The following is a 25,278-nucleotide window of genomic DNA, read 5'->3' on the forward strand; positions in this document are numbered from 1 at the left end:
TAATAACTAATGACACTGAGCATCTTTTCCTGCCCTTATTTGTCATCCATATATCTTCTCTGGTGAAGTGTCTATTCAAATTGTTTGCCTAATTTTTTTTTTTTTTTTTTACTTTAAGTTCCAGGATACATGTGCAGAACATGCAGGTTTGTTACATAGATAGACATGTGCTATGTGGTTTGCTGCACCCATTGGCCCATCATCTGGGTTCCCTCCCCTCACTCCCCATCCCCCAACAGGCCCCAGTGTGTGATGTTCCCCTCCCTGTGTCCATGTGTTCATATTGTTCAACTACCTCTTATGAGTGAGAACATGCTGTTTGGTTTTCTGTTCCTGTGTTAGTTTGCTGAGGATGATGGCTTCCAGCTTCATCCATGTCCCTGCAAAGAACATAATCTCATTCCTTTTTATGGCTGCATAGTATTCCATGGTGTATATGTACCACATTTTCTTTATCCAGTCTATCATTGATTGGGCATTTGGGTTGGTTCCATGTCTTTGCTATTGTAAATAGTGCTGCAATAAACATAAATGTGCATGTGTCTTTTTTTTTTTTAAGTTGGAGTCTTGCTCTGTCACCCAGGCTGGAGTGCAGTGGCACGATCTTGGCTCACTGCACGCTCCGCCTCCTGGGTTCATGCCATTCTCCTGCCTCAGCCTCCCGTGTAGCTAGGACTACAGGCGCCTGCCATCACACACGGCTAATTTTTTGTATTTTTAGTAGAGATGGGGTTTCATTGTGTTAGCCAGGATGGTCTCGATCTCCTGACCTCGTGATCTGCCTGCCTCGGCCTCCCAAAATGCTGTGATTACAGGTGTGAGCCACTGCACCCGGCCCACATGTGTCTTTATAGTAGAATGATTTATACCCCTTTGGGTTTATACCCAGTAATGGGATTCCTGGGTCAAATGGTATTTCTGGTTCTAGATCCTTGAGGAATAGCCACACTGTCTTCCATGATGGTTGAACTAATTTATATTCCCACCAACCATTTTAAAAGCGTTCCTATTTCTCCACAGCTTCACCAGCATCTGTTGTTTCTTGGCTTTCTAATAATTACCATTCTGACTGGAGTGAGATGGTATCTCATTGCGGTTTTGATTTGCATTTCTCTAATGATCAGTGATGTTGAGCTTTTTTTCATGTTTGTTAGCTGCATAAATGTCTTCTTTTGAGAAGTGTCTGTTTATAATCTTTGCCCACTTTTTGATGGGTTTTTTTTTTCTTGTAAATTTGTGTAAGTTCCTTGTAGATTCTGGATATCAGACCTTTGTCAGATGGGTAGATTGCAAAAATTTTCTTCCATTCTGTTGGTTGCCTGTTCACTCTGATGCTAGTTTCTTTTGCTGTGCAGAAGTTCTTTAGTTTAATTAGGTCCCATTTGCCAATTTTCACATTTTTTGCAATTGCTTTTGGCATTTTCATCATGAAGTCTTTACCCATGCCTATGTCCTGAATGGTATTGCCTAGGTTTTCTTCTAGGGTTTTTATGGTTTGGGGTTTTACATTTAAGTCTTTAATCCATCTTGAGTTAATTTTTGTATAAGATGTAAGGAAGGGGTCCAGTTTCAGTTTTCTGCATATGGTTTGCCTAATTTTTAATTAAATTTTTTATCATCGAGATTTAGAGTTCTTTATACATTCTGGATACAAGTCTTTATCAGATACATAATTTATAAATATTTTCTCCAGCCTTGTCATTTTCCTAAGAATATCTTTTGAAGAGCAGAAGTTTTTAATTTTGATAAAGTTCAATTTATCAATTTGTTATTTTATGGATCATATTATGGTTGTTCTAACTAAGAAATATTTGTCTCACCCAACGTCATAAAGGTTTTCTTCTATAAGTTCTACAGCTTTAGATTTTATATTTTGGACTAGGGTCCATTTTGAATTAATGTTTTTATATGCTTAGATCAAAAGTCCCAGCACAAACTGTTGAAAAGAATATTCTTCCTCCATTGCCTTGGGGAGTTGTCCGTATAAGTATGGGTTTGTTTCTGAACTTTATTCTGTTCCACTGATATATTTGTATATTTTAAGCCAATACTGCACAGGGTTGATTACCATCAGTCTATGATAGGTGTTGAAATCAAGTAATGCTAATCATTTTTAAAGTTGTTTTGGCTATTTTAGGTCCTTTATAGTTCCAAAGGAATTTTAGAATCAGTCTGTCGAGTGCTACAAAAAAAAAAAAATACTTGCTCGGATTTTGATGAGGATTGTGTTAAATCCATATAGCAGCTTTGGGAGAATTGACATGTGAATAGTAAGAACGCTTCAGATCCATAGACATACTGTATGTCTTCTCCACTTGACGTCTTCTTTGATTTATCTCCTCAATGTTTTGTATGTTTCAGTGCATACAACTTGCACATCTTCTGCCAAATTTATCCTTACATATTTTATATTTTGGATGCTGTTATAAATGATATTCCTGAATTTCAATTTATGATCTTTTTTATTCTTAATATATAGAAATGCAATTGATAGCTGTGTTTTGATTTTGTATAATGCAACCTTGCTAAGCTATTTGTTCTGGTAGCTTTTATTGTAGATTCATATAATTTTTCAAGACAATCACATCATTTGTTCATAAGGTCAGTTTTACTTCTTCTTTTCCTATCAAGTTGTCTTTCGTTTCTTTTTCTTGCCTGATTGTCGTGGCTAGGATCTCTGGTATGATAATGAATAGAAATAGGAAGAGAACATATCTGTGTCTTGCTCTTGACCTTAGAGTAAAAACATTCAGTCTTTGACACAAGCTAAAGAATTTATGTAGATGCCCAATATCACACTGAGGAAATCCCCTCGATTCCTAGTTTGCTGAGGGTTGTTTTTAGAAATGGATATTGGATTCTGCTAAATATGTTTTTGGGTAAAGAGAAGGAGGGTGTCTATTGAAATGACCACTTGGTTTTTCTTTCTCAGTTTGTTCATATAGTGTATAATGTAATATACTATACAATGTAGACTGATTTTCCAGTGTAAAGTCAACATTGCCTTCCTGACAAACCACACGTGGTCATAATGTGCTATCGTTTTTGCATATTGTTTCATTCAATTTGCTAAAATTTCATTTAGCATTTTTGCATCTATGTTTATAAAGGACACTTTCTGTGATTCCCTTTTCTTACAATGTCTTTGTCTTATTTTGGTATTAGGATAGTACTAGCCTCATAGAGTGAGTTGGGAAGGGTTCCTTCCTCTTCAATTTTTAAAAAATGTTTGTAGAGAACAAGTATTATTTCCCCCTTAGATGTTTGATAGAATTCACCTGTATAGCCATTTGGCTTGACATCTCACTGTGGGAAAGTCTTTAACAACAAATTCCATTTCTACAGTAGACATAGTGTTATTCAGGTTATTTAACTTTAATTGGTAAGCATTGATGATTTGTATCTTTCAAGGTATTTGTCCATTTCATCTAAGTTGCAAATTTATTGGCATAAAATTTTTCATCATTCCCTTATTGTATTATAAATAACTGGACAAGCTATAGTGATATCACCTTTCTCACTTTTTTTTTTTTTGGAAACAGGGTCTCACTCTGTCACCCAAGCTGGAGTGCTGTAGTGCAATCATAGCTCGCTGCAGGCTCAACCTCCTAGTCTCAAGCAATCCTCCTGCCTTAGCCCCCTGAGCAGCTGAGAGTATAGGCACAGGCCACCACACCTGGCTAATTCTTTATTTTTAATTTTTTTGTAGAGACTGGATTTTGCAGAGACTGTGTTGCCCGGGCTGGTCTTGGACTCCTGGGCTTTAGCAATTCTCCCACCGAAGCCTCCCAAAGTGCTGGGATACAGGCTTGAGCCACTGCTCCCAGCCCTTTCTCATTTTTGATACTGTAATTTGTTTCTTCTCTCTTTTTTCCTGATCAATCTGTATAGCGTTTTATCAATGTTATTGATTTATTTAAAGAACCAGCTTTTGGGTTCATTTGTTTTCTCTATTGTCTGTTTTTATTTTTTCATTGACAGCCACTCTGGTCTTTTTTATTTCCTTTCTTCTACTTACTTTAAGTTTACTTTGCCCTTCCTTTTTATATTTGTTAATGTGGAAAGTGAGATCTTTCTTTTTTCTTAATATAGGCATTTCATGCAACAAAATTCCCCTTAAGTGTTCCTCTAGCAGCATCCTACAAATTCTGATATGTAGTGTCTTCATTCAGCTGAACACGATCCCAATGGTGGGAGCTAGAACAATTGGAGCAACAAAACAAATAACACAGTATTGGCTTACAGCCCAAAGCATAAGATAAATATCCATGAGTCTATCCTGATAGAAATAGATGATTGAGTAAATAACTAAAGGAGGACAGAAGAGCTGAGTCTCCCATGCAGAACAACTCCAAATACTTTATGTAGATTCTCTGCCAGCTAGGAGACAGAGCCTAGCTCCCTGCTCACGTGGGAGCTGTGCCTAGAGACTTCCATCCAAAGATGATGGCATTGGAAAGGGGTAATGAGTGACTGTCCAGAGAAGAAGGCTGACAAACACTACGTCCGTCTGGTGATGAAGGTCAACATTAACGGTGATAAGCCATGTTGATGGTGGGCACCCTTGGGTGGGATGTGATGAGAATGGATTTTATCTCTGTAGTCTTCCTTCCAAAACCCGTAAGCCCATATAATCACAAGAAAAACATCAGACAAATCCGATCTGTGGGATATTCCCCAAACTACCTGCCCAGGACTCCTCAAAACTGTCAGGGTCCTCAAAAATAAGGAAAGTCAGAGAAATTGTCAAAGCCAAGAGAAGCTGAGAGAGACATGATGACAGAACCTAACATGGTGTCCTGGATCCTAAAGAGAGAAAACTAAAACAATAGGAATAAAGCATGGACTTTAGTTTAAATAATGTGCTCATATTGGTGCATTAATTGTGATGAGTATGCCATACTATTGTGAGATGTTAATCTTAGGGGAAACTGGGTGGGGGTAGATGGGAACTCTGTGCTATTTTTGAAAATTTTCTGTAAATCTAAAACTATTCTCAAATGCAAGTTTCTTTTCTTTTTTCTTTTTCTTTTTTTTTTTTTTTTTTTTTTTTGAGGTGGAGTCTTGCTCTGTCACCCAGGCTGGAATGCTGTGGTACGATCTTGGCTCACTGCAACCTCCGCCTCCCAGGTTCAAATGATTCTCCTGCCTCAGCCTCCCAAGTAGCTGGGATTACAGGCACCCACCACCACGCCAGGTTAATTTTTTTTATTTTTAGTGAAGACGGGGTTTCAGCATGTTGGCCAGGCTGGTCTCGAACTTCTGACCTCGTGTTCCGCCTGCCTTGGCCTCCCAAAGTGCTGGGATTACAGGTGTGAGCCACCGTGCCCAGCCACAAGTTTCATTTTTAAAAAATCTATGGGATATGTTGAAAAGAAATATAAGGAGAAAAATAAAAATTTGAGAATTAGAAAGAGACGTATATATTTCTAAAATTATTGACATTAGGTATCGTTTCATTTAAGTAGTCAATTTAATTGTGTTATGTAACAACTCTTTTTAAAAGTCAATATTATAATGTCAAGATTTATATATTGAATCTTATGATGAAACTTTCAAATAACTTGACAATGTTGCAAAAGGAACAGAGTTTTTCATTCCAAAAACATTTAGGAAATGAAAAAAAAGTCATTTGAGTCTAGTGGTAGAGAGGACCTGAGAGAAGAGATTGCACACTCCACCCCAGTTCCCCATGGCCATTTAGACAGGGAGAGATGGACATATAAGTGATTCTTACAGCTCCCTAAACTTGTGTTTGAAAACTGGAGAAGGGATAAGAACTCTAGTGTTGCTACCTGCCTGGGCCCCTACCTGGATGGAGTACTGGTGAAGCACGCATCCAATTCAGCTGATGATCCTTTTTTTTTTTTTTTTTTTTTTTTTTTTTTTTTTTTTTTTTTTTTCAGACAGAGTCTCACTCTGACACCAGGCTGGAGTGCAGTGGCACGATCTCGGCTCACTGCAACCTCCGCCTCCCAGGTTCAAGCAATTCTCCTGACTCAGTCTCCCAAGTAGCTGGAACTACAGGCGTCCACCATCACGCCCATCTAATTTATGTATTTTTAGTAGAGACGGGGTTTCACCATGTTGGCCAGGATGGTCTCGATCTCTTGACCTCGTGATCCTCCCACCTCGGCCTCCCAAAGTGCTGGGATTACAGGCGTGAGCCACCGTGCCCAGCCTGATGACCCCTTTCTTAAGGCTTCCTCAGAGACAGCCAAGAGCCAGGATGATGCTGAATAAACAGCCCAAGAGAACTAATCAACTCAGGCAATCAAACGCCACCATTCCAACAGAGATCACCAGCACTAGCATGAAACTGACCAAACCAGAGTTGGAATAAGACTACAGAGACTCCAGCATCTGGGGGAGCCCTGGTCTCTTCACGCTGAAGAGCCTGACCACTGCAACAGTCCTGTGTGGCTGGAAATCTGAGGTCTCTGGAGAAGGCTTGAGGAAACCACAGAAGCTCTCTCGGAATGGCACGATTGCATTTTACGTTTTCTGAATGTGTGGGGCACATATGCTCTTAATAAAATATTCATATCTGGAAAAAACCTAAGTAACTGCCTATAAACATGTATCTATCTAAAGGTACTAAAAAGAAATGTTTTTAAAGTTATTAAGGTGAGCCAATCCTGCTTACGTTGTTAGTTATTAAAGTAAGTTTAATTTAAATGTTATTATTTTTATACCATATATATTCTATCTGCAAAGGAAAGGTAACATCAGTGCCAGCAAAACCCTGAACCTCATTTCACGATTGACTAACACTCAAACACTCACCACATCCATAGATGATTCTGTGCCCCTGTTGGCATCAGGAGCTGTCCTGTGCCCTGCAAGGTGTTTATCAGTATTCCTGGCTTCTACCCACTATACGCAAGTAGCACCCGCTCCTTGAGTGGTGACACAAAAACATCTCCAGACATTGCCAAATGTCCTGCGGGGAGCAGAATCACCACTGGTTGAGATCCAGGGTCTGAAAACTACAACCGTAGAAATCCGGCTCACTGCTTGCTTTTGCAAATAAAGTTTTATTAGAACACAGCCGTGCCCATTCATTTCTATTTTGTCTGTGGTCCCTTCCACACCACAGTGGCAGAGCTGAGTGCATGCAACAGAGACAGTGTAGCCCACAAAGTCCAAACTATTTATCATCTGGCGCCTTATAGAAAAAGTTTGCCACCCGTACTCTAGTTTCTACCTCCTAAGTCTCTTCTAGATCCATATTTACCGGTCTCCTGCCTCACTGTTGCCACCCAGCCCACCCGGATCAACTGCCACCTGGATTTCTGCAAAACTCCCGGGGCACTCCTGCCTCTGGTCTGGCTGCCCTTCAGTTCATGCTTCACAGAGCATCCAGGGGGACATTTTCCGAAAGCACAAGGTTCATCATGTCACTTCCCTGTTTAATGCCTGTGGGTGGCCTCCCCTGTGCTTAAGATAACATGAGGCCCCTTCACATGGCCTGTGAAATTCAAAGATTGACCCCATCACATTCCAGCCTCTAAAAGGTGTCCATGAGAGACCTCCTTCTGTCCTGCAAGCAGGGAATACAACAAAACCCAGCTCTGACCTCCAGACACGAACAATCCCATGGAACTGTGAACCTGGGTTTACCCTCTGTACCGTGTGGCATGGCATCTCACCTGCCACAGGTGCTCCGCCAGATGTCAAACAGCCACACAGCTGCCCCTGTGCTGTTAGCTCCTCATACATATTCAGTTAATGTGTCAGCTACTCCACTCAACCCCAACTTTAACCATAGGAGACTCTAAAATTTAGTGTTTGCTGAATAGTCTCTGCAGCAGGGATTTTCCAGTTTTTTGATAATGACCCAAAATAAGAACTGAATATACAAAACATCGTAATCTAGTACACACATGCTTCTGTGTGTGTGCGAACACATCTGAGACATACATTTCATGATAGAATATTTACCTTTAGGCCGGGCACGGTGGCTCACGCCTGTAATCCCAGCACTTTGGGAGGCCGAGGCGGGTGGATCACAAGGTCAGGAGATCGAGACCATCCTGGCCAACATGATGAAACCCCATCTCTACTAAAAATACAAAAATTAGCCGGGCATGGTGGCACACACCTGTAGTCCCAGCTACTTGGGAGGCTGAGGCAGGAGAATCGCGTGAACCCGGGAGGCGGAGGTAACAGTGGCCGCTGCACTCCAGCCTGACAACAGAGCAAGACTCCATCTAGAAAAAACAGAAAAAAAGAATATTTACCTTTACTAGTAATGTTTTTTATTGTTTTCTATTTCATTGTTTAAATTTTGGTCACAACTCACTAAATTACTTCAATTAACCTACTAATGTGTTGTGATGTACAGTTTGAGAAGCACTGCCCTGCAGCTTCTAGCAAGGTGACTTGATGAATTAACTAAGTGATGAGCTGGTTATGAGAATATCCAAGAAACAGTTGGAAGGGCCTGGATCTTTAGCTCTGGGTCTTTGGACTTTCCAATTTGTTAGACTTTGTGGCAAATGACCCGATCCTCCCTCACAAATGCCGAATCCCTCAAAAGGGCCCTGGCAGAAAGAGGAATGGATACAAAGGTGCTGTTGCGAGTGTGTTTACCCAAATCCTTGGGCTCCTGCAAAAACCCTGTGGATTGACAACTTCAAGGGAGCCAGAAATGACCAAAGATTAGCTCAAAGTCATCCTCCAGAAAACAACTGCCAAGAGAGGCTACAAATGTATTCCCCCAAAAATGAGAATACATGGATAAAAGCAGAAAAATTTTTAAAACTTAGAATCTGTAAAAAACAGCGTGGGGCACTGTGCCTTGGTTACCACTGAATGCACGGCTGTAGGGATCCGGTGGGCTCAAGTGGGATCTGGTGGGTTCCGGTGGGCTCTGGTGGGCTCCGGTGGGGTGGGCACAAGGTACCAACTACCTTCCATCCTGCTGACCTTGGCTGGCCATCTCAAGTTAGGCTTACCCAGCTGGCCAGCCTGACTCCTGAGCAGTCCCCAAGCTTCCCTGCCCTGTCCCCTTATACACCAAGATTTGACTTTATAAATTATCAACTCACATTCCCCAAATGAAGCAAACTTAACTTTGACCTGTTAGTAGATACTATATGCCTCAAGGTGGTTTGTAAACTTGAATGGGAAAAAAAATTCTACCTTTATTTTCAATACTTTCTAACAGACATTTAGAACACTTGCTTCAATTATAAACATACGCAAGAAACCTCAGTGGTATTTGCAGTTCCTGTGACTTTGCTGTCAGTAGAAATCACAAATGTTTTCACACATTAAAGCGGTTGCAGGTATCTCGAAATATCACTCGCACTCATCACTACTCCGAAATCATGGTAGTTGTTAGATTTATACCGCTCGATCTTATTTAAGATATTAATAAAGAAGCACATATGAATATACATCACAAATGTGGCTTTTGATATATTGTCACCTTATTTCAATAGAACAGGTTTCCTTTGTGACTCTTGGTACTTTATTCATTTAAAAACATTAGTCTGAGAAAGGGTCTGTAGGCTTCACCAGGCCACAAAACGGCGACCATGAAATGGGTCACAACAGAAAAAGGAATCTTTGATGAATGCCTCCATAGGCCAAGCAATTTGCAAAAAAAATTATTTCTTCTTATTTCAGCTACTTTATTTTTTAATTTTTAAAAATATTTATTGACCTGTATTCTCCAATTCAAAAAATAATTTGATCTTATTATAACAAGTGAAACAATGCAAGAAAAAGATACACAAAGGCAGTCTATCTTGGAAGTTTGATACACACATCACAATGGACTGCATAACAACATAGATTCAAATAAAGTGTTATGAAGCCAGCTCAGAGAAACACAGTGAGGCTGGCAGGTAGAAGAATTGCTAGTGATGGTGTTTCCATTGTGGACGAAGTAAGCAGTCATTCCCATAAGATGTGAGCAGGCGCCCTGTGCAAAAGGATTCTGTGGTCACAGTGGATGAGAAAATGCTCGGTTAATCAAAGGCACACTGCATTTTTTTTTAATACACTAAAATGCACTGAGAATCTCCAAAGGAGAAAATATAATATGCAAGATTTCTGAAATACAGTTGTCTACAAAATCTTCCTCTCTCGTCCCCCACCCTCCCCAAGAACTTTCTTATATTCCCCAGAACATGGTTTGGGAATTGCTGAAACAGGGTAATGTAAGTTTCATCCTGACCTCAGCCATTTAAAACATGCAGCCAACAATGGCTACATCTTTTGTTTTTCTCTCCTTAGGTCAGTAAGGAGATATGAGATTTTTTGTCTTGCCAGAATTCTTTATTTATTTACATTAAAAATGAGAAAAAATATATAACCACCAACAAAGGTTTCACTCTTTTTTTTTTTTTGTACTAATATACTTCAGACTCAGCTTTTACCTTGCTGGAGGGAGAACTTAATTACTTACAGGTTTTTCTAGAACAGTCCTTAGTTCAACCCTACCACAGTTTACACTGCAGCCCACATTACAGAATTCCACTGGCATTTGGCTCTCCAGTCTCCCTCTTTAGAGTGGTAATACAGTGCTCTCAGCGATATACACAGAGAAGTTTAGAAAATACCAGCCAGTTGAGACTAGTTGGCCCCTCCACTCTGAAAGCTGCAGAATGCCTTTCACCCAGCCACACCAAAAGATGTAAGGAGCAAAGAGCTCCCACCAGCCACGCACACAAAGGACGTGTATGCTCACCTAGAAATCAGTGGCTAAAGAGGTAGCACCCTTGCGGGGACCAGAAGGGACCCAAAGAGGCCTGAGGAAAGTGAAGGAAACTAGAAAAGACAGCAGAGGCTCACTCCTATAAGTAAACTTCAAACTTGCTTTTAAAATGATTAGCAACACATTCTGGTTTGTTTATAGTCTATACATGATCTCGCAGAGTCAAGAAAAGACAGACTTCCCTCCGTAACCTTTCCACTTGCACCAATGATTTCCAGATCATCGGTGCCTGAAGCCAATCGCCTGCTTCAAAGAGGCATCCTTTGCAAGAGCACCTGTGCGTTCAGAGTTCCAGTGGTACCAAGGATGACAGTGAGGCTTTTGATAGTGATAGGCGGCTTAACGAAGAGAGCCAGGACAGCATGCTTGCTCTGCCCCCACTCGTTCACTTGCTCCCTAACAGTGAATCGGGTGATGGTCTGAGGCTCTCCACTCCCTAACCAGAGCCCACTGAGCCCAGACTGCCACCTCGAAAATGGGTGATGAGCATCCTTTCCTTGACCAGACAGGCCTCGACATCAGCCTTTCTATAGAATGCCAGAAATGGCAGAGCCTGCCCTTGGGCGAAAACACTTTTTAGATAACTCATCAGCAATAATGCTGCAACTGACCTGCCTGCAGGCTTCAGCGGCTCCAGATCTAAATTACCCTAATTTTTCTCCCCCAAAATTAGGCATAATATTATAATTTCAAGGAACGCAAGAGCCATTTCTCCCATCATTGGATACCAAGCTCAAGATGTTACAGGAAAAAGAAATAGCTTTTACTGCTGATATGAGAATTTTAAAAGAGAGACAAGTGTGAGCAAACAAAACCTGTCACATCAAATACTCTGGCAAAAAAAAAAAAAAAAAAAGCTAGAAAAAAAATGCCAGAAATGCTGAAATCTAAATAAAGTCATTTATTTGTTATTTTAACCCCTTCAATGTCAGAGCTACTCTGGCATAAGGCTAGTTAATTCTCCAGAGGTGAGCTTTATTAAGGACAGTGCCCTTATTCTTGCAGCCATTGTTTCCTTGTCACACATTTCTCTTGATTATCTGGTCCCTTCAAGGGGTTCCACATACAAATGGGGTGCTGTTGATGCTCCTTGGGCCGTACCTCCTTTTAAAGTATGATTTTTTCAGAGAATTTGATTTTATCCAATTTCCACCATGCTAAGCAAAAACACTAGACTGTGAGATCCCGAAGGGTAGCAGCCCCGTGACCCTCATGGTTCTGGCACATGGAAGGTATTCAAAGCATGAGATGGAAATTGCTTTTTGAACTCTGTGCCTTAGGCAGTTAACATGCAAGCAAAGATAAGATGCCTTCGGCAGGGGAGGCTATGACAACCAACGAGAAAAATGGAAAAACACCAATTGGATGGGTCTGCAGTTGATCACTTGCTCTTCCTTGGTCAAGTTCATGAGCCTGTCTCCTGTTTCGAGGATACACGCTTTTATAAATGTTAAATAAGCTAACACTGCTGAAAGGGCATTGCTAATGGAGGTCTGTGGAAATAGAGGGAAATATTTCTAATTAGAAGGTATGGATTGGGCACTCACTGTGTGCCAAGCACTACAGTGGACCCTGAAATGAGTCAGCCACAGACTCGGTCCTCCAAGATCCCCACTCCTCCAGCTCCATTCATTTTAGCCCAACGCAATGAGTCTTCTTTCTGCCTTCAGGAATTGCTTGGGCAATGGTTCCCAGGACCTTCTGACCCAGAGGATTCCACAGACTTTTCAGCCCTTTCTTCTGGGAGGTCTCCGTGGCCTTCCCACCACTGCCTCAGTCTTGTGGTGGTGCCGCTCCCCATGGGGGCTTCTCCCACCCTCCCGGCTGCTCCTCCCCCACCTCCTGAGCCCACCTCTAGAGGCTGGGTCATCTCGGGCTGTTCCTGCGGTCTCTTCTGCCCTCTAAATACCCACTGTCCAGGAACGCCCACCCTGCAGTGGCCTCAGCTCCCACCTACAAGCCCAGGACTTTTCTCCCAAGTCCTAATCTTAAATATGCTGCCTGCCTGCAAGCTGTATTCACCAGCCATCTTCTCGCCTTCGCCCAGGAGTTGATACCACCACTGAGAGGGCACTGCCAAGCACCTATGCAGGGAGGCCCGGGTCCCTCTGGGCCCTGCCTGGGCCACATCCTCAGCATTTCTCTCCGTCTCAACAGCTCAAGCCCTGTGGTACCTCTTGCTGAGCCTCTGGGGGTCTCCCAGCAGGCCAGCCCTACCCTCGTCTGACCCCACAGTCCTGCCTCTCCAGTGCTGCTAGACTGTCTTCCCCAGCTGACGCCCATCTGCGGTTCCCCACGGCCAGTCTCAACAGTCTCCTGCCTCCACCCACTCCTCAGCCTTCCCCATTGGAGGCTCCCCTCCTCAGACACACAGGCCTGTCTGCTGCCCCATCGTCTCTGCGCAGGCTGCTCTGTCGGTGTCCCTGGCCCATGCCCACTCCACGCTCCAGGGCTCAGCCTCCTCTCCCGCTCTCCACCCCACCCTTCGTCTCCTGCCCTCCACCCCACCCCTCCTTTCCCGCTCTCCACCACACCGCTCCTCTCGGGCTCCTGGGCACCCCCCCCACCACCACCTGTGTCTCCTGTCGTCAGCAAAATGCACTATTTGCTCATCCAATGCCCACAGTTTGCCCACCGGACGGCCCTGCTAGGTGGGAAGCTCCTTGCAGGCAGGAACCCCATCTCCTTGACTTTACTTTGGAATCCCGGCAGCCTCATATGGGGCTGAGGCAGGTCCTTCCGTAAAATGGAACTGAATGAGCGGCGCTTAATCCATCCGCCAAAGGCCAGTCTCCCTTGGGTTTTCAACAGGTAACATGAGCTTTTAAAAATGAGTCTTGTTAAATGAAGTGCCCTGATTTTCAAAGTTATGCCCACACAGAACGACAGGGCAGGGGCTCCCTTCCAGAATGACAGAGCCCTGGGGCTCGTCTGACCACTTCTCCACCCCCAGATTCCTCTCATCACCCGATGCCTTTACTTTGGGACTCTTCCAGGTCGTTCCTCACCTCGTGCAGCATTGCTGTGAGTGGGCGACAAGGAACCTCGTGGTCTCCGTGTGCTTTGCGGGGACCACCTCTTCGCAGGGGCCGCCACCTGCCTCTCCGGCGCTGCATCCTTAGCATCACCACTGCCCCCGGATCTCCTTCAGGGAGGTGCGGCAGAACAGCGGCCCCAGCAGCCTCCTCCTGTGGCCCAGGCGCACCAAGGCGAGCGCGGCCACGAGTTCCGGCCCAGCGCCACCCAGACTCTTTGATGTGGGTTTGTGTGTGGGAGAGTAAAAGATGCACACACCCTCCGCAAGTCTAGAATTTGTGGTTTTTGTTATCTCACAACTTCATATTTGGAAGAAGTATTTTAATGTCTTATGAGTTGTGAATAATTATGTAATTCTGCCACTTTCTCAAAACCAAGATTTTTCAAACGGACTGCTCTAGTCTGGAGCTGACATCCTTAAGAGAACTTTGCTTTTTTTCCTGTGGGTTTTAAGCAAGAGCGTGCCAAATGAATTCTTTCGTCCGCTTAAAACAGTTCATTAGGGGGAACCATCCTGTAAAAGGAAAGGAAAGGAAAATCCTTCCTTCTTCAAATGAATTCTCAAAAATTACTTCTGAGATGCAAATGCTGCCTGAGTGTTTGAGCTCCGTGAGAGAGTCCACTTCCCAACTTGTTTTCAGTCTGCTGTTGGGTGCTACTGAATTTCTTAAACATTGTGTTTCTCCCTTATCTGTGAATTAGCCATGTGTTCTTTGGAATCTCTTCCTGGGTCTTCGTTATTCTTCCTCAGTTATTTAAGAACCTAGGGAAGGCCCGGCGTGGTGGCTCACGCCTGTAATCCCAGTACTTTGGGAGGCCGAAGCGGGCGGATCACCTGAGGCCGGGAGTTTGAGACCAGCCTGACCAACATGGAGAAACTAAAAATGCAAAATTAGCCGGGCGTGGTGGCGGGCGCCTGTAATCCCAGCTACTTGGGAGACTGAGGCAAGAGAATTGCTTAAACCTGGGAGGCGGAGGTTGCAGTGAGCCGAGATGGCGCCATTGCATTCCAGCCTGGGCAACAAGAGCGAGACTCCGTTAAAAAAAAAAGAAAAAGAAAAAGAAAAAACCCTAGGGAAAGGGTCACGAAGACTGCATCATCAAATGACACCATGAACTCCTCAAGGGTCTACCCATTGTTTTAACTTACTGCCCAAAACGTACTTCTCATTCGAATGGCCCCCATTCTACAGTCATCTCTATCAATCATCATGTCACTTGATCATGACATCGTTCTAAGCACCTGTAACATCCCAGACCCTGTCTGAAGCACCAGGAATGCTGGGTGAACGGGACAGAAGGGACCACAGATCCTCATGTTGCCTTATCAAGTTTAGACTCTAGTGGCCCCGATGGCTGATCTCATGACATTCAAATAGGAGGCGATCATTTCCTTAAATACAAACACGAGATTGTCAATAGTTAGGATGTGCTTATTTTTCCTCCAGGGCATAAGATTTTTTTTCTTGTATGTATTTCATATCCCTAGCTGGAGAAATATCAAAAGAATCTGAATATCACCATCTGGAAGTTGTGCCATGGACTCCAGTGGGCAGGATTCGAGCTGGGATTCTCTTCTTCCTCTAGCAGTGTATTTCTTCTGCTTAAAATGAGCACAAACACATCTAATTCCCTAATGGACCAACTCAGACCTAAAAGTCTCTTATTCTTTGCCCGCCTTCCTCTACCCACATGGATTCCTGGGATTCTCTAAATGCAGATGGCAATGGGGAGGGCTGGGGATTCCCATCAAGGATATTTGATCATCGGTGACTTCACTTAACCAATAAATCAAACGTGTTGAAATACACACATGTCAGAAATGTGGTATGCTGTTACTCACTCAAAAGTCTGTTGGTCTGTCTTGGTTGCGATCGGGCAATGAAGCCCTAGGGACTTATTTCGGCTTCAATAGTCTGTAACCCCCAATCAATATTTCGTTAAGTGTTAGTATTCATTCCTAATATTTCCCCAAGTTTAACTTGTTCCTTTTGAAACGACTGGTATTCTTATGAGCCAGAAGACTATTATTTGAAAATGTTTCCTTTTTTTTTTTTTTTTTTTTTTTTTTTTTTTTTGAGACGGAGTTTCACTCTTGTTGCCCAGGCTGGCGTGCAGTGGCACGATCTCGGCTCATTGCAACCTCCATCTCCCAGGTTCAAGTGATTCTCCTGCCTCAGCCTCCCGAGTGGCTGGGATTATAGGCACCCGCCACCATGCCCAGCTAATTTTTGTATTTTTAGTACAGACGGGGTTTCACCATGTTCGCCAGGCTGGTCTCGAACTCCTGACCTCAGGTGATCTGCCTGCCTTGGCCTCCCAAAGTGCTGGCATTACAGGCGTGAACCACCAGGCCCGGCCAATGTTTCCTTTTTTAAACCTTCATTATATATCACTTTCACATTTAGAACTCTCTTCGCCTCCATCTAGAAATATTTTCGTTTTCTCTGGATGTGCTTCTGTCTCCCGCCGGACAAGCCTGGCGCTCCGGGAAGAGGACCCTGTGTATCACGACACCTGGCACACAGAAGAAGCTCAATCGACGCTGAATGATTTTTTTTTAACATTGAAGTTGTTTTTAGCTCTCCCCTATTAGCCGTTAGTTAGCAGTTCACATTGTATGTGGAGTCTGTATTTATAATATAACATTAGTTCTGCCCTAAAATTCCACAGGACAAATTCCATTTGGAAACGTCCTCTCATTGTCATGCAGTGGTTCTGTTCAAACTGCGGGAACATTTCTAAATCCCACAGCTCTAACAGGCTGCCTGCCCATTACAGAAGGAGACTTCAGGCGGAAATTCAAAACACTTGCTACTGTGACATCTGCCCAGTGGTACTAATTTACATCCATTTGTATTTATTATTGTATAGTTTGGGATGTAATAAGATGCTGCCATCACCCCCACAAGCCTCTGGAATACTGAGGAGTGGTATTGCATGTCATGAAGCACGCAGGCTCTTCGAGTTTGACCTCTGCTTTGAATTCCCACTTGACCCGGGATGAGGAAGTCTGACTGAGCAGCGGTTTCCTCATCTGTAAAATGGGTATAACACCAGCACCTATCTTGCTGGATTGGCACCTGGAATAAATGAGAAAGCACAGGCCAAGCCCTCCAGCATTGGATACAGTCAGCATGTAATTAATGCTAGCTCTTCTTATTAAATTCCTTTAGCTTCAAGACAAAGTAATCAGAGACACTTACAGAATTACAGAAGAGTTTATCATGCCGTTCTCTTTGAGGAAAACAGTTAAGCAGTTTTAATCCATTTTATAATAATGTCTTACATAATCCTTACTCAGAGCTTTAATCAAAAAGGTTGTCTTTTAATAAACAAGATTCACATTTAGACTCTGTCTACACACACAAGCCAGTTTTAAATGTCACCCAGATTAAGTCAAACAACCGATAATTAACAATGTTTTACATGTAACTGGTTTTGTTTGTGGACCCAGTCCTAAACATTTTTTTACCAAGTAACCTTAAATATGTCATCAGATGGGTTTTTAGTAGACATATCTGAACCTAATTTTGTAGCTTAAAAATAGTATATTTTATTCACTTTTTTTAATATTAAATATGTAGGATATTTTAATACTTGGCCAATTCAAGTGTTGATAAGTAACATCTGTCAACATTTACAATATTATCTAGCTCAGTTATCCAGAATAAACTGAGAATCTTCTGGATTTTTAAAACAATTCTCAGGCCCTGATTTACTAGGAGAGTTTGGGAGGACCTTTAGGCAGACAAACAACTCATAGTTTAAGTTGGCTTCCGCTCCTTTCTAACACAAAGATAACCTCGAGGTGGAAAAATATCACTTTGTGAAAACGACATCTTAGCAAAACAGATCTGTACAAGGCAGAACTGGACAAAATATGTTGATTCACATTACCACTGACTTATATCAGACATTCTATCATTTTATCTGCCTCGAGCATTTATCAAAGTAAACTGCTGCAGAGTGCAACTGCCTCCTTGTCGGCCGGGACAGGTGTTACCACATCTATCGCCTCACCTGCTTGTAAATGGGGATAGCCCGTTCCTACAGCTAATCCTGGCAACACAAGCTCACCTTCACACAGCAGGATTGGGAGGCTCTGGAAGGTTCTAAGGCCAAAGACAGAGCCAGGTCTGCTTGGAAGCCATCTGTGATCCCCGTTCCTACCCCTCCACCTTGCTCATGCCTCCCTCTGCAGCGACCAGCCTGGCACCAAAACAGCACCTGCCAGGGGAACTTGAGGATTTGGCTGGCCTGGGGCTAGAGCTGTCCATTCCCACCAAGAGGAAGAGGCCCACAACCCCAGTGGCCTCTGAGGCCAGCAGAGCCTGTGGTGCCACAAGGGAACAGCCTGTGAGCCTGTCCTCCACTGCGCCCTGCGCTTCTGACTCAGACTAACACACCAGGATTTTCCATTTCAACAGCAGTGTCTGTGGTCCTCTTTTCTAAGTGAAAGAGTCCAAGCTAAGGTTGGCTAGAGGGATCCTTGCAGCTCCGGAGCAGGTGTAGGGCTGATACCAGCCCTCTGCTGTTATTTGACAGCTTGCAAAATGTACAAACTGGCCAGATACAGGTGTGTGCTTGCATGTGTGAATATCTGAATATATGTGTGTATGTATCTACACATCATACTAATAAACTAATAACTTCCATGGGCAATAAATTTTCAAATTTCTTAAGGATTCAGATAAGGAGAATGAATATAATCAACACATTAATTATTATGCATACATAAACATACTAATACTCTTAATACACCCTTTGAAAAAATATATTCAACCAGCTTAATTTTTCTAATTTTGTTTTTGTTAAATCCTGTTTTCTTATTAACTATTGATTGCTAAGCAGCAGGCAGTGTGCTAAGTACGTTACCTGGATTATCCGGTTAATCCTTCCAATAGCTACACGGTGAAGACACAGATGTCCACATCTTCTGCAGATAAGGAAACTGAGGGGTAATAATAAATAATTTGCACAACACAGCACAAAGCTGAGGAGCCAACACTGGACCTGACGAAGTCCCATTCTGGAAGCCAAACTCCCAACTGCTAAGCTCTGCTTGAATTCTCATTGAGCATCTCGCTTCTTTAAAGTTTCAACAACTCAGCAGTCTATAATCCAACTCGCCTTCTCCGCAATGCCAAAAGGTAGAAGTGACACTTTCTTTTTTTTCTTTTTTTTTTTTTTTTTTTTTGAGACAGAGTCTCATTCTGTCACCCAGGCTGGAATGCAGTGGCGCGATCTCGGCTCACTGCAACCTCTGCCTCCTGGGTTCAAGCGATTCTCCTACCTCAGCCTCCCAAGTAGCTGGGGCTACAGGCACACACCACCACACCTAGCTAATTTTTGTATTTTTAGTAAAGAGGGGGTTTCACCATGTTGGCCAGGATGGTCTCAATCTCTTGACCTTGTGATCCACCCGCCTCAGCCTCCGAAAGTGCTGGGATTACAGGCATGAACCACCAAGCCTGGCAGTGCTTTCTTATAAGGGAGGTGCTTTCCCTATCCATGAGGGTATTTAGGGAACCATATAAAAATATATATGTAAGTTGTATAATGGTAATTGATAGACATAACACAGTTAGTTAAAAATGGCGTCAAACAATAGAATAACTACTTTCCATCCTTCATAGATTCAATACTCATTTAGCTGAGGTTTATCATTGGCCAACACCAGGGTTGAGCTCTGGGAGGGAGAATAAAAAGTAGTAGGCACCCTCTTCTCCCCAAGAAATCACACTCTTCTCCCCAAGAACTCACACTGATCATACAGATAATATGTGTGTGGTATAACACTTGCTTTCCATGAAAATAAATTGATTAATCACATTGAAAATAGAGGAACAAATAATGAAAGTGTTTCTTAGGGCAAAAAATAAGAGCGCTGGGGGTTTTCATACCCTAAAGGTAGTCCTTTTTCTAACAACCAAAGAATTGGCCATGTCTACTCCTGACATATAGCCATCCTCCTTTGCTACCAGGAATAAACAACAATTTGACTGAGCCAAATAGCAGATGCAATTTTGCATGAAGCTAGTAATACTGTTTATGCTTTACTATTTTTAATATGCTATAAAAACTATTTGTCTTTTCAAAAAAAATTTTTTTTTACAGATTTAATGCCACTGCCTTAACTTTAAACCAATGGGGTAGACATTTCTCCTTCTCTTTTCAGGGGCAAATTTTGGAATTATTTTAAAATCAGTCTGATGCCTCACACATCACGGCTGCTAAACTTGGGTATTTGTTTTTCAGTGCAATGAGCTTCATGCTGAATACTGATTTGAAGTGTGGTTCACCACACAGACTTAAATTGTCCTTCCCACAACTTTATCTGAGAAGCCTGACAACGGTGACAATCACAGGACTAGTTTTATTGGGTAAGACTATTCTATGTGCAATTTATTCTGACAGGCTCCACAATTTTTAAGTGCAATTAAATCCTAAGAATTTGCCCAGAAAAAAAAAAAGTCTACCACTTTTTAAAAAAAATTTTTTTGAAGAAAGCAGAAAAAACAGTTGAATTGAACAACTAATTACTAACTGGTTGCTCTCTTGAAAAAAAAAAAAAGATATTTGACAGAGCCTCAAAATCGATTTCATTATCTAGACAGGCAACTTTCTGGGTCTGAGAAAGAGAAGGCTTCCAGGAGGTCTGCAGCCACCTGCTTCAGCCACTGCTGGTATCCACATCTTCAAAGCGGAGGTTTAGCCACACCCAGAGGGGGGAATAATACTTGCAGAAAACAACGCTCAGAAATTGGTGTCACCTGATTCCCCGCAGCAGAGCAGACCAGCTGTCTCCTGTACAGGTGGAAGCAGCTTGCACGCTTCCTGCCATCCGCATGCTCACTCCTCCCTCACAGTCCCAGAAATGGAATCCCAAGAGGCCGCTCAGGCAAGCCAGATAGAGCCACCCATGTGATCAAGCATTCAGGGCGTGAGGGCCCCCACTGCCATGGCCCAGAAAATACATGCATCAACATGACTCATGTCATTTGCTTGCCCTTGGTGAATTTCACGTTGCATTTCTAACCCGAAGCTAGGGTCGCGATTGTCTGGGGCGTAGAGTCCCTACCACTTCTAGGTATTCCACATTCCCAGTCTCTATTCAACAAGAGGCTAGGCTGACACTGAAGCAGCTATCCAGGTTATTCTTCAGAAATCAGATATTTTTAAAGTGATGCCAAGTTACACCTAACATCATAGAATATTCTCTTCATGTGAACTTAATTCAGTAGAAAACATCTTCGGCCAGACACCTGCAGCCGGCATAATCTGGCTATCTGGTGCCTGCTGCTCCCTCTACCCTTGCTGCTGCCCCGACTTGCCCCATACCCCAGCCCCCACTGGGGTCGACGGTTTCCCAGAGATACTCAGCCTTTTGGTGCTCCTCTCTCCTCCTGGTATACCCCATGCATTAAGCATTGATCCTCCCATCTTGTGTGCCCCCAAGACATCTACCACTGGTAACACTAAAATGGCCTTGCCTGTCTCACCCAATTTGGCTCCGAACTCATTGAGGACCACGTTACACACTCCCCAGCACCTCACACAGTTACTGGTACAGAGCAGGCTCCCGGGGATGTTTGCTGAAGGTCTTTTTTTCCCTTCTGAGCTGCTAAAACAACAGGCATTAAACAGTCACCTGGGCGACGTTGTTGCTGTGAAATGTCCTTCTCTGCAGATCGTAAGCCCCGTGACGTGATGGCAGAAACCATGCCCTCCTTTTGTGCCCTAATACCTGGGCCAGTGCTCTGGGCCTATTAGATGCCAATAAATGTTTCTTGAATAAATGAATTAAAGACAATACTGATACAGACATCCTGAGAGAAAGCCGAAAAGGTCTAAAAATGAAGGCATTCCAACATCCATGTGCACAGAACATTGGGAAAGCTGTCCATCAGCGTCTCTCTTTTGTGACTTCCTATTAAAGGTGCTCCGCAGAACTTGAACTGACCTATTGCAGTACAGCACAGTACTAGGGACATAGGCCAGGTGGAAAGAGATTACTTCATCTGCTTGTCATGCAAAGCAGGGCTGAGGATCCGAGGCCTCGACATGGAGAGTGGGACCCCAGGGCCCTCACCCCTCCCTTCTCAGGCCATTTGTTCCTTTTTCCTGGATGACCACCTCCCACCTGTCACCCCCTGCCTTTGCCTTCCACTTGGCCAATGCTAAATCACCCTCTCAGACTCATCTCAGGTACCACCTCTCCAAGGACGCGTTCCCTGACCCCTCTGGGCCTGGCCTGGTGTGAATGCATACTATGCTGTTACCCTCACTGGACAGAGACACTCTCTTCCTTTTTTTTTTTTTTTTTTTTTTTTTTTTTCAGACAGAGCCTCACTCTGTCGCCCAGGCTGGCGTGCAGTGGTGCGAACCTCCACCTCCCAGGTTCAAGTGATTCTCCTGCCTCAGCCTCCCAAGTAGCTGGGACTATAGGTGTGCGGCCACCACATCCAGCTAATTTTTGTATTTTTAGTAGAGACAGGGTTCCTCTATGTTGGCCAGGCTGGTCTTGAACTCCTGACCTCATGTGATCCTCCCACCTCAGCCTCCCAAAGTGCTAAGATTACAGGTGTGAGCAGCCACGCCAGGCCTGGTCACTTCCTTTCTGAGTATCTCCACCGCTACTGAGTGAGGACCTTGAGCAGTGCCAGGATTTGCTGTTGCTCCTGCCTCCCACCCTCTCTTGAATCCTGCTCCCTTTCCCCCTGCCTGGGCCTTTGCCACTTCCCCAGATTTTAATTATGCAAAATTAAATAGCTGCTTCATAGGCGAACAGCTGGATACAACACCTTGCAGTCTTCAGGGGAAATGGTGCAAGCATAAAAAACAGGAAGAGCAACTTAAGATTAAAATACTGCTTTGAGGCTGGCGTGGGCACTGTCTCCAACAGAGGCTGACACTTGCCTGCTGGATTTAAACCTGCCCATGGTCAGGCATCAAGCCCCCTATGCCAGGCCTGGGGGAGACAGAGGAGGTGAGATGGCCACACCCTCAGCCACCTTTCCTACTACTTTTGGCAGCTCCACGATTGGCACCAGAATGGCACTTATTGGAGGGTTTTCTCCCTCGCAGCCCTCCTAAGAATCGCCTGCTGCCTTTCCTCCTACCCATTCTAACCCTTCAAACCCAGGGGATGCTGGGCTTCCGACCCTCTTCCCCTTTTATAAGTGTGAGGTGCTATCCCTGGGAGGCCAATGCTGTTGGCTGCACACTTATAGAACCCCAAGTTATTTCCAGGACCCCTTAAAAATGTGCAATGCTGAAACAGGACTGTTTTACTTTGAGCACCAGATGAATTCTGGAACAGTCAGGTGCAAAACTGAATCCTGGCATGGCGAGTCATCTTCCCCATGGCTTCCATTTTAATTTCAGAAGTGCATTAGTGGAGGCTGAGAACTTGCATCCAACACAACACGAAATCTAATGAGGAATTCCGACATTGCCTGAGAGTGCACACAGCCCATGTGCATTTCATTTGCCTGTATGTGCCCCATAAAAAATTCAACCAGTTTGGGAGGCCGAGATGGGCGGATCACGAGGTCAAGAGATTGAGACCATCCTGGCTAACAGGGTGAAACCCCGTCTCTACTAAAAATACAAAAAATTAGCTGGTCGTGGTGGCAGGTGCCTGTAGTCCCAGCTACTCAGGAGGCTGAGGCAGGAGAAGGGCGTGAACCTGGGAGGTGGAGCCTGCAGTGAGCCAAGATCGCGCCACTGCACTCCAGCCTGGGCGACTGAGCAAGACTCTGTCTCAAAGAAAAAAAAAAAAAATTCAACCAAATTCAAACGCACCATCTTTTATAATGAAAATATCTCTAATATTTAAAATATACATCATACTCCCATTTAAATCACAATGCTTACTATTTTTACCCAAAGTGCTTCTATTTCTTGAAAGAGCTGATGTTTACTAGAACTGAACATGGGTCATGCAAGATGCACTGAGTCAAGATTGGCTGGGACTGCGGAATCCTCTCTCTCCTGCAGGAATCCCATCCACACGCTCCTGGTTCACTTTCATCATCTGAAGGACCTCTTCGTACCTAGATTCTACTTGTTATGTGCAGTTTATTTTGGTTCTAAAGGTCAGAGGCAAATATTAATAAAGGCATTTGCAGCCTTTTAAGCTTGGAAGATATTCCTGGCAGGGCGAGGGGCAAGACATGGCATCAGAGGTCATTCACCATCCCCGGCGCTGTGTCCCGCCGGCCACAGGACCCCTGCATTCACTCCCTTACCTAGTAGTAGGATATATGGAAATTAGCCTGGGAAATGTTGTATGTTAGCATAGTTCATGTTTAATATACTAAAGCATGGCCTTTAATCCATAAGGTTTTATGAATTACCAGAACATATACAAGCATTCTTTAAACAAATAACACTTAAATACCAGAGCGACAATTAAAACTGACCAATGGAAAGGATCTGGAAGGCCCTGGAACAAGTGCCTTTTCTTTTTTGTTGTTTTTGGGTTTGTTTGTCTTTGAGGGAAACAGGAGAGGCTCTGAAATCCAAGTCTACGGTCTCTTACATGAAAGTACAAAACTCCAAAAAGCTCTAAAAACCAAAAGTTGTTACTTAAATTTTGCAGCCCACCCTGACATGCGGATATCTAGGGTCTTCCTGCCACTCCACTTAGAGTGACCATTCCTATGTTCACTATCCAAATGCCCATGCAATTGGGAAGAAAGGAATCCCAGGCTGGAGAAGTCTAGAATATCCCATTACAGTCTTGATACTGTATTCATTTTCTATTGAAAGAAAAAAAAAATCTCAATTCTGAAAAACATCCAACCACGCAGGTTTTGCAGACTGGTACTATTAGAGTCTGACATAAACAGGGGCCTGGCATGTAATTAAGTGAGAAGGTGCCCAAGCTACATTGAAGAAGGACGGTGACTCGTAGGGTTAAAACTGAGAGCCTGGCTCTGACCCAAAGCTGTGTTTAACAGACGTGCAAACATACCACACCGGTTCACCGATCATCAGCCCAAGCTCCAATATCAATTCTGTGTTAAACCATCCATCTAAAGTGGATATTTTTGTTATTTTGTTTATCTTTTTTCCCCCATTAGGACACCCTAGTGAACCAATTTCAAATGACACCTGAACCTACCTATTTTTCTTAAACTACTGAATTGGAACAAAATCAAAACATCAAAATATTCTCCAAAAGTGGCGGGAATGGAATCGGGATTTCATTTCGGTTTAAGTCCGAGGTTGAAAAGGCACAAGATGGTCAGGTCATCGCATGGATGGAAAGGGCTTAAACCACCCATCCATTTTTGAAACCTTGACCTCGAGAAGAAAGAGAGAAAGCTTTTAAGTTTTTTAAACAGCTGGAAAATCATACCACCTGTGCATTTTTACCCAGCCATACTCCAAACCCAGCTCTCTATTTTATATACCTGTTTTTTTCTTGTGATTATCTCACTGTTCCTTGCAAGAATTAGCCGATAATTTGATACTCCAGGGGGAAGTTCAATTTCTCAGCT

The 25,278-nt window shown here is 43.5% G+C and overlaps 1 long non-coding RNA gene across 1 annotated transcript; it reads left to right on the top strand.

The window, feature by feature from the left end:
• The first annotated feature begins 13,358 nt into the window (after window positions 1–13,358).
• Window positions 13,359–15,588, top strand: LOC100609423 (uncharacterized). Its single transcript, XR_008539160.2, has 2 exons — window positions 13,359–13,540; window positions 13,726–15,588. It is a non-coding gene; the product is annotated as an uncharacterized LOC100609423 (long non-coding RNA).
• Window positions 15,589–25,278: the final 9,690 nt, after the last annotated feature.

This window comes from Pan troglodytes, chromosome 15 (genome assembly GCF_028858775.2).
Source record: "Pan troglodytes isolate AG18354 chromosome 15, NHGRI_mPanTro3-v2.0_pri, whole genome shotgun sequence".
Lineage (NCBI taxonomy): Eukaryota > Metazoa > Chordata > Mammalia > Primates > Hominidae > Pan > Pan troglodytes.